This window comes from Lissotriton helveticus, chromosome 8 (genome assembly GCF_964261635.1).
Source record: "Lissotriton helveticus chromosome 8, aLisHel1.1, whole genome shotgun sequence".
Classification (NCBI taxonomy): domain Eukaryota; kingdom Metazoa; phylum Chordata; class Amphibia; order Caudata; family Salamandridae; genus Lissotriton; species Lissotriton helveticus.
Window position 1 is genome coordinate 1,491,151,054 of NC_136069.1, and position 13,586 is coordinate 1,491,164,639.

The window sequence follows — 13,586 nt, forward strand, 5'->3', positions numbered from 1 at the left end:
AATGATGGTAACTACTAATTGAGAGATACTTCACAAAACTAGCCCCTTGCTAAAAATAAAATGAAAAACATAAGGCAATTCAATATTAGAATAAAATAATCCCCGATAAAATTTAGCTTGTATAGCAGTACCAGAACAAAAAAGTCCACGAATGAAACAGTTCTTCTCAACAAACAGAAAACAGGAATGAAAAGTACTTTCTGCTTAATCAAATTCTAGTGTAGAGCGTGGAGACATTTAAGGGTCAGAGCACATACACTGGGCACTGGTAGGCAGTGCCCTAGTATGCAGTGTCTAAAAACCAACAATAAAATTAAGCAAAAAAAGGGAGGTGGCTAGTCAAAAAGAGACATTTTCTCACATATAAAAAATAGAAGATGGGGTTTTAGGGTATTTTGAGTTCTTGTATTGGTAAAAGAGCTGGTATTGAGGGATGTTTTAGCTATTGAAGTGTCTGACATAGAGGGATTTGGTAACACAGAGAAAGAAGCATCTGGTGTATGTGTATTTGGGTCCTCCATATTACCAAAATCTGATAAAGATGATATAGGATGTTTAAATTTCAAGCCAGTGTGTTATATAGTGAATGTTCTGATGAATTGTAGCCTTCTTATCCTCAAATAAGATGGGTTAGATATTATTGACATCTTACAATAAAAAGAGGGATGTATATCCCAAGAAAATAAACACAGCTGGAACAGTGCTTACGAAAATAAAACGGTATAGTCACTGACATTCCTATTATTGCAGATAATGTAAACGATTAGGAGTGGTTGTAATAAAGAATACCTATATAGTGTACCACTAATCTGTAGTCCATGACATTTTTTTGCTGGCGTATTACTTTTAAGGAAATATACAAGTCAAAATGTTGAGGCAAGATATAGACCTAAGGACAGCACGCATTATATTTAAGGCATTGAGGTAAGCATTTGACACAGATAATTGTGCACTATTACAGGCTTACAATAGTGGATGGTTGAGGGAAAACAGTATGTGGCATGGTGCCATCTATAGATACTGAAATCCCACCTTGAAAAAAACAGGATACCGTCTATATGAGTCATCGCATGTGCTGACTAAACTCCATTATCCAAATTGGTGTGTTCCGCTTTCATGCCATATAACTCAGTTCATAATAACAGGTCCATCATGCAGCTTCAAACCATGGGGCAATTTTCTTTTAGAAGCATAATGCTTCTAAGACCAGTTTGCATGTCATCCTTACATACATTTTGTAAAAGGTAGGAGCGTGCAATGTCTGACTGTTAAAAGCTTTGTGACTCTTCTAGTGGCCAAGCGAACCCCAATATTTTGAAGACTGTTGGGTGCATATTTAGGAGACAAACTTCAAATAAGTGCAAAATCAATTTTCTTTAATTAGTGAAAGCCAACCTGCCTATTTAGTTTTGGTTAGGTAACAGTTCTTTGAACTGAAATTCTTGCACTACTGAAGAATAATCTACCAATAAAAGAAGTGATATTTATTTTTTTGTTGATATTTATGGGTTGTTATAAAGCGCGGACTATCGCTCCGGAAGGAGCATCTTGGCGCTGTGCAAGCATGAAGTAGATAAGTGATAGATGATAAGTGGTGAGGGTCTGGAACTAAATGGCTGCTAGTACAGAGGTGTCAGGTTGTTGATATACCCAAGTCTTGAGGAGTTTTCTGAATTTACTCTCTTTTTCAATTAGTCTAAAGTTGACGGGTAGGTGTGCTTTGAAAATACCAACAGCCATAATTTAACACAAGTAACTGCTACTTTCTGGGAATATATTTTGAAGAGCGGATACTGGCTGTACTCAAAGAAAGGACCATAAAGCAAATCATGGTCCTTCGGCAAAGCCCTGTCATCTTCATAGCTTTTTGTGCCGGTATCACACGCCTATCCTTCATTTCATTTTGTTAAGCAAAAAGGGGTGAGAGAGATCACTTCCTCCTTTAAAAAACCCTACGTCTTCCAAGATATCATTTTGGTAGGACTGATTGTGAGTCCCACAAAATAAACAAATGAAGAGCCAAAAAATATAGATGAAACAGGAAACATATGGTAAGCCCAAGGTGAAGCTAGGAAATCAGTATCAAAAATGCTTCATCAAAAAGCACAAAAGATCAGCCGTGTTTACTATCTAAATATTCAGAGAGGAGAATGGTTCACACTGCGTTGCACACACACATGTCTACATCTAGGTTATCTGCATCTGGCTTTCATGCTTATAGATAAGCTGTGCTTTGCAAAGATATTTTAGAGCACTATGCTATATGATATGAACTAACTTGTTACTTTTACGTACATTTTCATACCTATAATTCTCCTATAAAATGAATACATTCACATTACGTTATCCAATAATATCCATGGTGTTCATGTAGGAGGACAGAACAAAGAAACATCTTTGCAAATTTCTCAACACTTGCTCTGATTTTCTATAAACTGTGATGAGTGCAAAAACATAGCCAGCAACTTCTCACATCCCTTCTTATTCAAACGTCTTAGCGGCCTTTTTGACATATGCATACATCATAATAAAGTTTACCCAGAGTGCAAATATGAGGTGTATATCAACTTTCTGGACACCTGGCACAAATATCAAGGTAAGTGTCCTTCCAGTGTTTGTACAGGATTTGTACAAAATTGGAGCTAGTATATGGAACAGGTGTGTGCAAACAATAGCAGTGAAAATGTAGATTACTTCTGACTGCAGTATGAATTCTCAAAGGTTGTACTTGATTTGATCAGTTATAAGGAATATGTTGCTTGATAGCATTCAAAGGCATAGCATAACATAACATAACGAAGCATAGCATAGAGTAAATAACAGTAGTGTGATGGCTAAATTAGATTCTGGGGACTGATCTCTCCCTAGCTAGACAAGCTAACCATCTGTCTTCGTCATGCTGCATGTTACAATGGGTTTTGAGAAAATCTTTCCAATTCTTACAAAGTCTGCTTGTTGGATAGTAATCCAGGTGACTATTTTGAGTCACCTGGATTAATGCAACTCTCTGTTTTTTAGGTGTGTCTGCGGGAGTGCTTACAAATCGCAAGTGCTTTCAAAATTCGGCAGTCAAGTTGCTCTGGGCCTCTCCTGGCACATTACTTCATATGCTGGATTGGTATCTTTATCTAAACCAAACAAGACCAAAACAACAAACATCCAGCATACATATATCAAGATATCACTTTTAGAACTATTATTGCAAAAATATTGCTTGTAGAAACATGTAGATCCAACTAGGAATATTACAATGCTGTGAAAGGCACAAATCCCAAGTATGGCGCCGACTGCGAGGTGTGTGAGAGCTGGCCGCGGAGTCACATGGACCTCCAAGTAACAGTACCTTGGAAAAACAAAGTCAACGGACGGTGCATCTGTGCTGCACCAGGAAAAGGCCATCATAGTACACCCCTTAGGGCCATATTGAGATCTAGCTTTCTGCGCTGAGCTGGAGCACAAGGGTCTGTGTTTCTTCTTTGCGACTTTGACCCATACATTAACTCGAAAAAATCTCTGAGTTAGTGCATGGACTGCAGATGCAGAGCTTGAAAGTACAGGGCAGTAATTGCCTCTTTGGCCTAGATTTCCAAATAAAACACGCAATGGGAGAGAGCAGAACAATGCCATATCGCCAAAGATGTGATGCTTTTCTGCTCTTTTCTGCTCTTTCCCTTCTCTGGTGCACCTTTACTGCCATGTGCCAATGCAGACAGCTTTGCCCCATTGCACAAAGGTGCTAGCATTGTGGTAAACCTAGTTTTTGTGCAGGTAGGCACCTTCCTATACAAAAACTATGCTGAAAGTCAATTTCCTCTTTGTATGTGTGCTGTGGAATGCAGTACACATGCAAAGAGAAAACATAAAGGTGAAACCTTTTTATCTCCTCTTCATGCCAGCCTTGGGGAGATGCAGGGTTTTGGCACAAATTAATTTCTTCAAGTCTTGTAGAAATGTATTTGCATCAAAATCATTGTCTGGATACACGGAAAGCCCATGCACCGCCCATGGATTGCCTTCTTGCTGCAATGTAATGTAAGATATGGCATTGTGTTGCGTTGTGCTACTTTGGGTTACAATTCAACACAAATCGTGATTTAGGTTGGATTGTAAATACCAATCCACTACTTTTTGTCAGGTCTGCTTTAAAAGGATAATGAAAACTCTACACTGAGGGCCTTATTGCTATGTTGGGTGGACATGCGTCTGCCTGACACCATCAAGGATACAGGTCCAACCGACCTCCAGTCGGCAGGCCCGACTGCTGCATTATGATGCGACCGCACATGGTGCGGTCGCAAGCTCGCTTTTTCTGTATGGGTGCTGGTGCTGCGGTCAGAAACCGTCCACAGAACAAGCTCCCATACAGAAAAGGGAGTTTGTGTTCATCCCTGCCATAGGTGCCCCCTCGTCCCATAACAGGAGGCCGCAGTAAGAAGGGGGCCCTGTTATGGGCCCTCAAACTCACTTTCCAGATAGGCTTTCTATGTCAATAATCCTGGCATGGAAAGCCTGTCAGAAACCTAGCATCATAATGTGGGAGGCGTAAAACGACGTCCATAGGGATTACTTGACGTTTTTTACTGGCAGACAGGCTCCTTGGGTCCCTCGGAAGCCAGCCGGAATGTCCGTCTGCTTTTAAAATTGACAGCCTCCATTGTAATGAGTCTGTTGGTTTTAAAACCTCAATGATTGTCGGAAAGCCTCCGAACTGAGGGGCCGATTATAATGGCGACGGACCTGAGTCCGTCCGCCACCATAGAGTAGGAGGGATCGTCCGCAGGGGCAGCGGCGGTCCCTCCGTGCAGATTAGGACGTGACCACCAGGGTGGCGGTCACATCATCTATCTTTAACAAGGTGGCGGGTGCAGCTTCAAGCTGCACCCGCCGCAATGTTAAAAATGCATGCATGGCATTTGCGTGCACAAAGCAGCAGGCACCGCACGGTGCCTGCCGCTTAGTCCAAGCAAATGCAGGGGGGTACCATAGGTACCACCCCTTGTGCACCCCCCACCCCCCCTTCACCTAGGGGGCCCGCAACGGGTCCCTGAAGTGAAGGTCTGTATGCTTTTCCACGGCCGAAAAGCCGCAGTGGAAAAGCATACTTTCTACTCTATCCTAATATGGCTGGCGGTGTCTGATAAACTGCCAGCCATGTTAATGCTTTTCCACCGCGGTCGGAAGGTGACTGCGGCGGAAAAGCGGAGGACAGATTGCAAGACCCACCAGCCATCCTAATTTGGCGGTGGGTCTTTCAAGCCTCCGCGGCGGTTTTCCCGCATCCTCTGGGCCGGCGGTGGCTTCCGCCGGCCCGGAGGATGCGGGAAATCCGCTATCGTAATAGGCCCCTGAGTTTGGAGGCTTTCTGAGCCTCATTGTAATCGGCTCCTAAGTGTTTGTAAATCTGGGCATTTGTGTTCATGAGCTCTTCTGTCTGAAAACATTCACAAACTGAAAACATTTTCGAAACAACGTCTGTGCTGAAGACACAAAAAAGAAACACGCAGCATCCTTCAGTGCGGAAAACTGAATCATGATATCGACTCTGGAATACTTCCGGAAGGCACATGCAACTTTGTTTTTTCAGGCTGTGCTACAACTAACTCTAGGCCCAAGTTTATTAGCTGCTGAGTTGATTCAGCAGTCCATTCAATTTGAGGATTCACACTCTTAACTAAATCCTGGTAGCTGCAAGTTGCTAAAAGGATGATTACCATGCCATACCATTCGTCAGAGAACATAGCATGTATTCGAATTCCCTCACCTGACCACACTTTGTGATCCTGGGCAAATACCTTTATTTCCATTACATCACATTTTAGAAATTAAGGAAATGCTGTCATTATGCACACAATAACTCAACATTTTCTTTGGAGAGTTTCACATATTAAACGTGTTTCTTGTTCTGTGGTGTAAGCCACGTGGTATTCATACTTTTCTTCTAATTGCAAAAATATTAGTTTCTTGATTCTTTCCTGACTCATTTGTATTAGTCATACCACTGTTCTCCAGAACTGTTCTGTCTTTTATTATTGGAAACAATGTGCTTTGGGTTTGTTGCAAGTGTTCTAAATGTCCCTGCTGTATTGTCCAAATTTGAAAGTATAATTCACCGAATAATGGAAATACAAAATCGCAGCATAGTTTCCAGGACGCCGCTGACTACTTATAAATGTATGATATAAATCCAATTGCCATTCAATTCTCAGTTCGAGAGTTTTGCCTGAGTCAGCAGCGTTTTAATGGAAGCTGTTTTCCCTTTATAGGAGGGTTTTAGGTGCTTTGTTTTTTCTAAATACACTCAGTATTTATGATGTACACATTTTTACAATTTACAACACTTCTTTACTTCCATTTTTGCCATGCTGTCTTTTCACATTCAATTACCTTCAACACATGGTTACTCTTGTTCTTCATCCTGTTGTATGGTTAGTCTGTTTCATCAAGAGATCATTCAAGCCACATTCCCTTAGGGCCCAATTCCAAGGCATTTTCACTGTAACATTTCATTAATGACTGCAATTACTTCCATTTAGACCTGTCTGGAAATACCAAATGAATTCCTGGATGCCATAATTTATTTTAGCATTGTAGGCCCTCTACAAGTGCTGAGAAACCACATCTGTACAACCCAAGGAAAGTGGTGGAAGTGGGATGGTTTGCCTTTTAAAAGTGTAAATTCCTACAAAGGTATTTTTTGGGACACTCTCAAACTTCGATCAAACACCTTCCCACCCCTGAAGTCTTCCAGGATAGAAAGGGGAGCGCATCAACCCTGATATTTGGGAGGTAGGGTGTTGGGAAAGGACTTCCCACAGAGACAAAAGAAAGGTAATGTGCATTTGCAGAGAGGCCCCCATTCCACTATGCTTAAATCTACTTGGTGTAGAAGTCCGCACAAGGGAAAAGGAGCATCCGTGAGATGTTGAATGACTTCTAGGTCACTTGGTGAATGAAAAAATGGCGAATGTATGTTTAGATGGTGATATAACTCTCCACTCAGGCTTTTACTTTTTTTGCGATTTGTATCCTTCATGTAAGGCGCTGGTGCAAGTCCAGCGCTAATCATCTGCATGATCATTTGTGGTGTGCAAAGTGGCATTGTATTGTGTTAAAAAAATCCAATAATTCCTGAAACATAACCAGACATGAGCCATCCACACAAATGCAACTTTGGAAGGGATGTTTACTTCTGCATATTTATGGATATTACTCTATATTTATCTACCAATCACGTATGTAGTTAGTGCCAAGTTTTTGAGCCTTACAAAAAATGGGCAATAATGTGGCTGCGATAACCTCCACACTTAAACACCCTAACTCTTGAAAATAGCAGAGCAAGCAACCAATAAACAGTTAATGCATTGACATAGGAAGAAACTCAGGGAAAAGACACAGATGGAAGGTCACATTGGGTTATCTACTGGATAACATCATTAAGCAAAGTGAAATCATGAATTTACAAGTTAAATAGTGCAAAATGTCACTATTTCTTGGGGGCCCCTACATGGCGAGTCCCATGCAAAACCACTGCATGCTGCACTGCTCCTTACAGAGCACATGTGAGCATGGGTGGTGTTTTAAGAATCATCCTTGCCAGCAGATGCCCATCCATAGGGCAGAGGGACCACCACCCGGCACCTTTTTGACATAAATAGTGTCTGACAGGCTGAACAAAGAACTTTTCTGGTCTGAGGATGTCACATTTGCTGTGGGCATGACCTCCTCAACTCGGAAAAGATCTTCAAGGCCCTCCCCCTCGTGACGGGGGGGGGGGTAGCATCAGTGATAGCTTTCTACAACGAGAGGGAGCAGTCCCACCTCTCCTGGCACCTCCAAGGTCTTCCTTCCCCTGGAGCTGCAGCAGGTAAGTGTTGTTTTTTTAAATGACTGGTGCGTTCGTGTAATTATAAATGCATGTGTATTTGTGAGTGAGTGTTGTGAATGGGTGTGTGTGTGTCTGAATGTGAATGCATGGTTGTAAGTGAGTGTGCAGGTGTGTTTGGGTGTGCCCCCTCTAAGCTGTACTGCCACCACTGAATTCCTTTCATTTGTGTTTTGGAAGCAATAATGATCATTACCCACAGTATTTGAGACACCCTAAATCAGGACCCAACATTCAAATAGGAAAGACTAGCATTATTTGCCCCTTATAATTGGTACTGTAGATTGTACACATCACATTCGTACCACTTGCTGACATGGCACACACATAATGGAGCACCCGTTCTACTTTTTTTTTTGTTGATATAGTGCAAACAAAAACCCTGGAACAGTCTGACAGATTACTTTTCAGTTTTTAGTTTTTGGTTGTTCAATGAGGTTAATGGGTCAAGTGTCAATATTTTATATATGTATGAGGCTTTGTTGAACTCAAAAATTTAATGTAGGGAATTCCGGAATATTGAGCGTGGTCGGCAATTTGAGAGAATGACTTAGATTGTGGTAATTGGGCTTTAAGCCGTTGGTATTTAGTGAGAGAGGATATAGTTAATCAAAAGTTGTGTTGGAAAATCGGATATAGAAAGAAGACCAGAATCCGAAAAAAACTGAAACAATACCCTTTTATGATCAGTCTTTCCAGTAAGGAACTCTACTGTTTATTTTAAGACATTTAATATACCAAAGTAGGGACATCATAAAGTTTTCATCGTCAGCTTATCAACGTGAGGTTTTGCTAAAGATATGGAAAAGGCACTAAGAGGTGAAGAAGAAGAATTGGGAGGTTATGAAATGCAAACCAAATTGTGAAAGGAAAATTGGGTGTACGGGGGAATGTTCTAATCATTAACGTATAGTGGGGGTGAAACCTAAGTCGTCGGAGACAGAGGCCCAAATATGTTTAAGAGTAAAAGCATGGTGATATTGATTACAATTGGGAAAATTCACCCCGCCAAGTACTTTGGGTTGTTAAAGCTTACATAAGGAAATGCAAGCTTTTTGTTCTTCCACAAAAATGTCATCATGGAACTATTTAGGGATTGAAAAAAGACTGAGAGAGTTTTACTGTGAACATGGCTAAGTAAATGTTAAATATAGATAACATCATTTATATGGTGCCCAACCGTCCTGACCACATAGAGAGGATCATTGTTTAGAGAGTGTGAACATTTTATGCTTGACTGTGGCCATTCTAACCTGAATGGTATCATTTAAAGAGGAGGAATAGCTAATACTTAAATGTTTGATATTTGAAGAACTCCAGTAAAACCCATTCCTGAAACATTACTGTGCCGCAGTTTTTTGTAAAAGGAGCTACTTCTGATTTATCAAAATTTCGTTTATGGTCTGATACTGACGAATATTCCAACAATAAATTAAAAAATTCTGGAATAGGTTGTATGGGGTCAGAGTCAAACAGAAGGCCGTCATCAAAATATTGACCTCAATATCTTTCTGTTTATAGCCTGGGAACGTTTATGAGAGACATATGTTTGCCAAAAATCATTCCAGAGGCAAGATGAAAAATAATGGAGAAAGACTACAACTCTGCTAGGTGTCTCTATATAATTGAAAATACGGGATTATTGGCCATTAATAAATATGGATGTAGTTTGTGAGGAGTAGCCTGTGTATTTAAAAATGTCCAGCCTGAAATCATAGCACTTCAGTGATCAAACATAAAATCCCAGTTAACCTAGTAAAATACTTTCTCTGCATCTAAAGTAATGACTGCAACTGGGGAGATGCATTTGGAGGCTAACCCAGTAAAGTTTAAAAAAGTTCTGGAGTAATCAGTTATGTGTTTCTCCTTGACAGAGACAGATTTTTCCACACCAATACATTCTGAAACAATAAGGTTGATGCGCAAAACCAAACATTTTGTGAAGCTCTTACAATCAGTGTTAATGAGTGAGATGGGTCAGTTATTACCACATTGGGGTAATCCTTATATTTTTGGGGGATCTAACAAAGCATAGCCTCTAGGAATGAACTTTGTGGGGGGCGTGGCTTGCGCCCGGAGGCAATGGCAGCGTCTCCGTAGTTCCCCGGGCCCGACGGGAGCGGAGACGGAAAACGCTACTTTTCGGAACTCATACTCCAACTCTACAGCGCAGGATGTCGCGTGCGAAGTGTTCGTGCCTTCCATGGTATTGTTGCTGAAGCCTTCACTATTGGCAGAACTCGACTTTTTTCAAGCTTCCTTCATCGCGATGTTACCGGTCGCTCATCCGCCATTTTGAGGCACCTGCTCGTTCCGTCGCTCTTACGGTGCTTTCTCCTCAAGCTGCACTAAGTATCATTACTCTCCAAAACGGCCTCTTTGGGACTCTACAGGTAGCGACCACCTTACTTTATACATATTTCTGTGGCATAATCTTCTCACTTCAGCTGCATATTTATGCCCCTAAAAGCTGAATGCTGCCTTTTCCTACCCTCAGTGAAGCTGTCTTTTTGTTAAGATTCTGTGCAGATTTCGATTAATTTTTTCACCTTTTATTAACTTTTGCCTCTACTGGTCTACCATAGACTTTTCCTTTTTGTTTTATTCTACAAGCTATCAGGATAACATGCTCAGTTCTTCGTGCACTGTTTCCTCAGCTGTCATCATTTTACTACAAGGACTATGTTTAACTTGTTGGGCACCCCAGATACTGTTCTCCTTGTTCGCTTGCAGCCCTATCAGATAATTGGTATCAACGGATTATTTAAAGTCATTTGCAAGTGGAAGATGTGGTGAAATCTGTTCTGCTTCAACCTCACATTTCAATTGCAAGTCAATCCACCTCAGCATTTAAGCGCCATTTTGATTGCTGTTTTTTCTTACAGTTGAAGGAGTTATGTAAAATTTGACTGAACTTATTCACCATTTAACATATTTTGCTTATGTTGTTCTACCACTGCGTCCTCATTCTTTGTGAAATGTCATGATTAATACTTAATACTTTATTTCACATGCGCTATCTCCTCAGATATTTTCATTGTTCTTCTTGGTACGCACAATAACCTTCACCTTTGGATGACCTATTGCTGTTTTTGTTTTTATATTGCCTTTTCAGGTATGTTTTCATTCTATGCTTTGTGACTGATTTCATATGTTTCTTCCCCTATCCTTACTTTTTTACTGTTTGATGACCTTTTCTTTTATATTTTACATCTGTCAGTAAGGTCATCAACCATTTACCTTATTATATTTATATATGGGAAAACAATTTAAAGACTCAACCACATCTTCATCATCTCGCAGATTTCTTATTCAAACCAGCTCACGATATCAATGCTTGGAAATGGAGGACCCTTCTGGTTTTCCCCCGAAATCTCCATCATCCACATCACCTACCATGGTCTCAAGTGGTTCCAAAGCAACGACTAAACGATTGAAGAAAAATCCTCCTTCTCCTCCTAAACATCCTCCTCAGTCACTATGGATTTGTTGCTAGAAGAGATCAGGGCCTTGCTCCCTTTTGTGGAGGACACTAAAGCTACACTACAAGAGACCACCTCTACGCTTCAAGATCTGTCTAATAAATGGTCATCCGTATAAAGCCGCGTCACTAATCTGGAGGAAAATGTTGAATCATTATCTTCTTCCACCTCTAAAATTCACTCTCTCTGTTCTCAAGTTTCTTCTCTCCACAAACAAATTGAAAATGTGGAAAATAGAAATAGAAGAAATAATCTTCGTATTTATGGTCGGCCAGAGGGAACAGAGGGGTCAGACTCAATTGCTTTCTTCAGGAACTTTCTCCCCAAACTCCTCAAGCTTCCAGAGGCTACTGTCTTAAATATCCAAAGAGCTCACAGATTGCGCTCGCTCTCAAACTCTGCTTCTGCTTCTTCTGCGAGTAGACCAAGAGGTGTGATACTCTACTTTCTTGAATACACTGACCTGCTAAAAATTCTCTCTGCAGCCAAAGCTTTAAACAAGATCACCTGGTCAGGAAGCTCTTTATTTTTCACTCAAGACTATGCTAAGTCAACAGCAGATCGCAGAAAAGAGTTCTTGGCTATGAGACCTCAATTACGTTTGATGGGTGCGAGGTATGATCTCTTTCATCCCTGCCTATTCAAGGTGACTATGAACAATAAAACCACTACTTAGGAGGATCCACTAAAGTTTCCTTTATTCCTTCCAGACTGACTCCATGGATACCTCCTCCTCCTCTCACTCCAAATGACTCATATTGACTTTCGTCTTTCTCCATTTCTCACATTAGCATCACTTTGCTTACTTAGGGTGTTGTCTTAAACTTAATATGAAAATGTTCACTCTATAGTTCCTCTGTTTAATTTTCTTATTTGACTGGTTGATTCCTCGTGATTATACCATCACGGTTTTGTTCTGTCTTCTATGGTTTTTTATTTTTGTGCCTTTAATTTTGTGCCTAACATCTTCTTCTTTTCCCTTCCCAGGTTTACCATCTGCGTTCTCCTTATGTTCTTGTGTTTCACTACATTACATCGGTATCACCCTCCTCTCCCGTCTCCCCATGTGGGTCTCGGACGCGTCATTGTCCTGTGTGGCCTCCCATCCCCCCACTCTCTTCGTATGGTTTGGATTTCATGTAAGTTCCCTTTTCCCTATTTCTTCTTTTGGTTTCTCTTCTGTAATCTTTTTTCTTTCTCATCCTCCCACAGGTCTTGTTTCACCCCTTGTTTCTCCTTTTTCTATTCTTCTAGTTCTTTTTTTAACACATTCTTCGTGTTTCATATCTTTCAATTCCTCTTTCTCTTATCACTTCTCTTCTTCTTCATTTGCCTATTCATTATTCTTCATACATATGCTCTGTATTGTATTTTTATTTCTATTTGTTTTCTTCCTTGTATGATGCATGGTTTATTTTTTCAGATTGTTATTTACATTGTATGCTTTGTGCTTACTGATACTCTCTTATCTCAGACACATTCAGAGTTACGACATGGAATGTTAAAGTTTTAAATAATCCCATTAAAAGACAACGAGTGTTATCCCATATGGCTAGATTGAAAACGGAGATTGCCATGTTACAGGAAACCCATTTATCAGATGCGGAAGCATCTAAATTAAAAAGACTTTGGGTAGGCAATGTATTTTCTTCTCCATCCTTAGGAAAAAAGAATGGTGTTGTTATTCTTAGTCATAAAAAGTATAATGTTTCTATTGTTCATCAAGAAATTGACTCAGATGGTCGTTGGGTGATTGTCAAACTGTTAATAGATAATGTACCATTGGTTATTTTTAACATTTATGCCCCAGTTACTGTTGATAATAATTTCTGGACACTTGTTTCAGACAAATTACTCTCATTTGATGATGAATATATCATTTTTGGCGGTGATTGTAATCAAATTCATGAGCCCATATTAGATAGACGATCCCCAGTTAAATTTGTACACACTAAAATGCACACCCAGTTTACCTCCACCATCCGACGTAAATCCTTAGTCGACATATGGAGACTCTGTCATCCAGATCTTCAAGAACATAGTTATTGTTCCCCTCCACATAAGACACAATCCTGCATTGACTATCTTTTTTTTAGTAGATCTCTTACTCAACATGTTCTCCACTCAGAAATAGGCTCCATTCTAATCTCTAACCATGCCCCGGTCTTTGTTGATTTTGATATAATTCCCTTTTCGCGTTCTTCTGGCAGATGGCGTTTTAA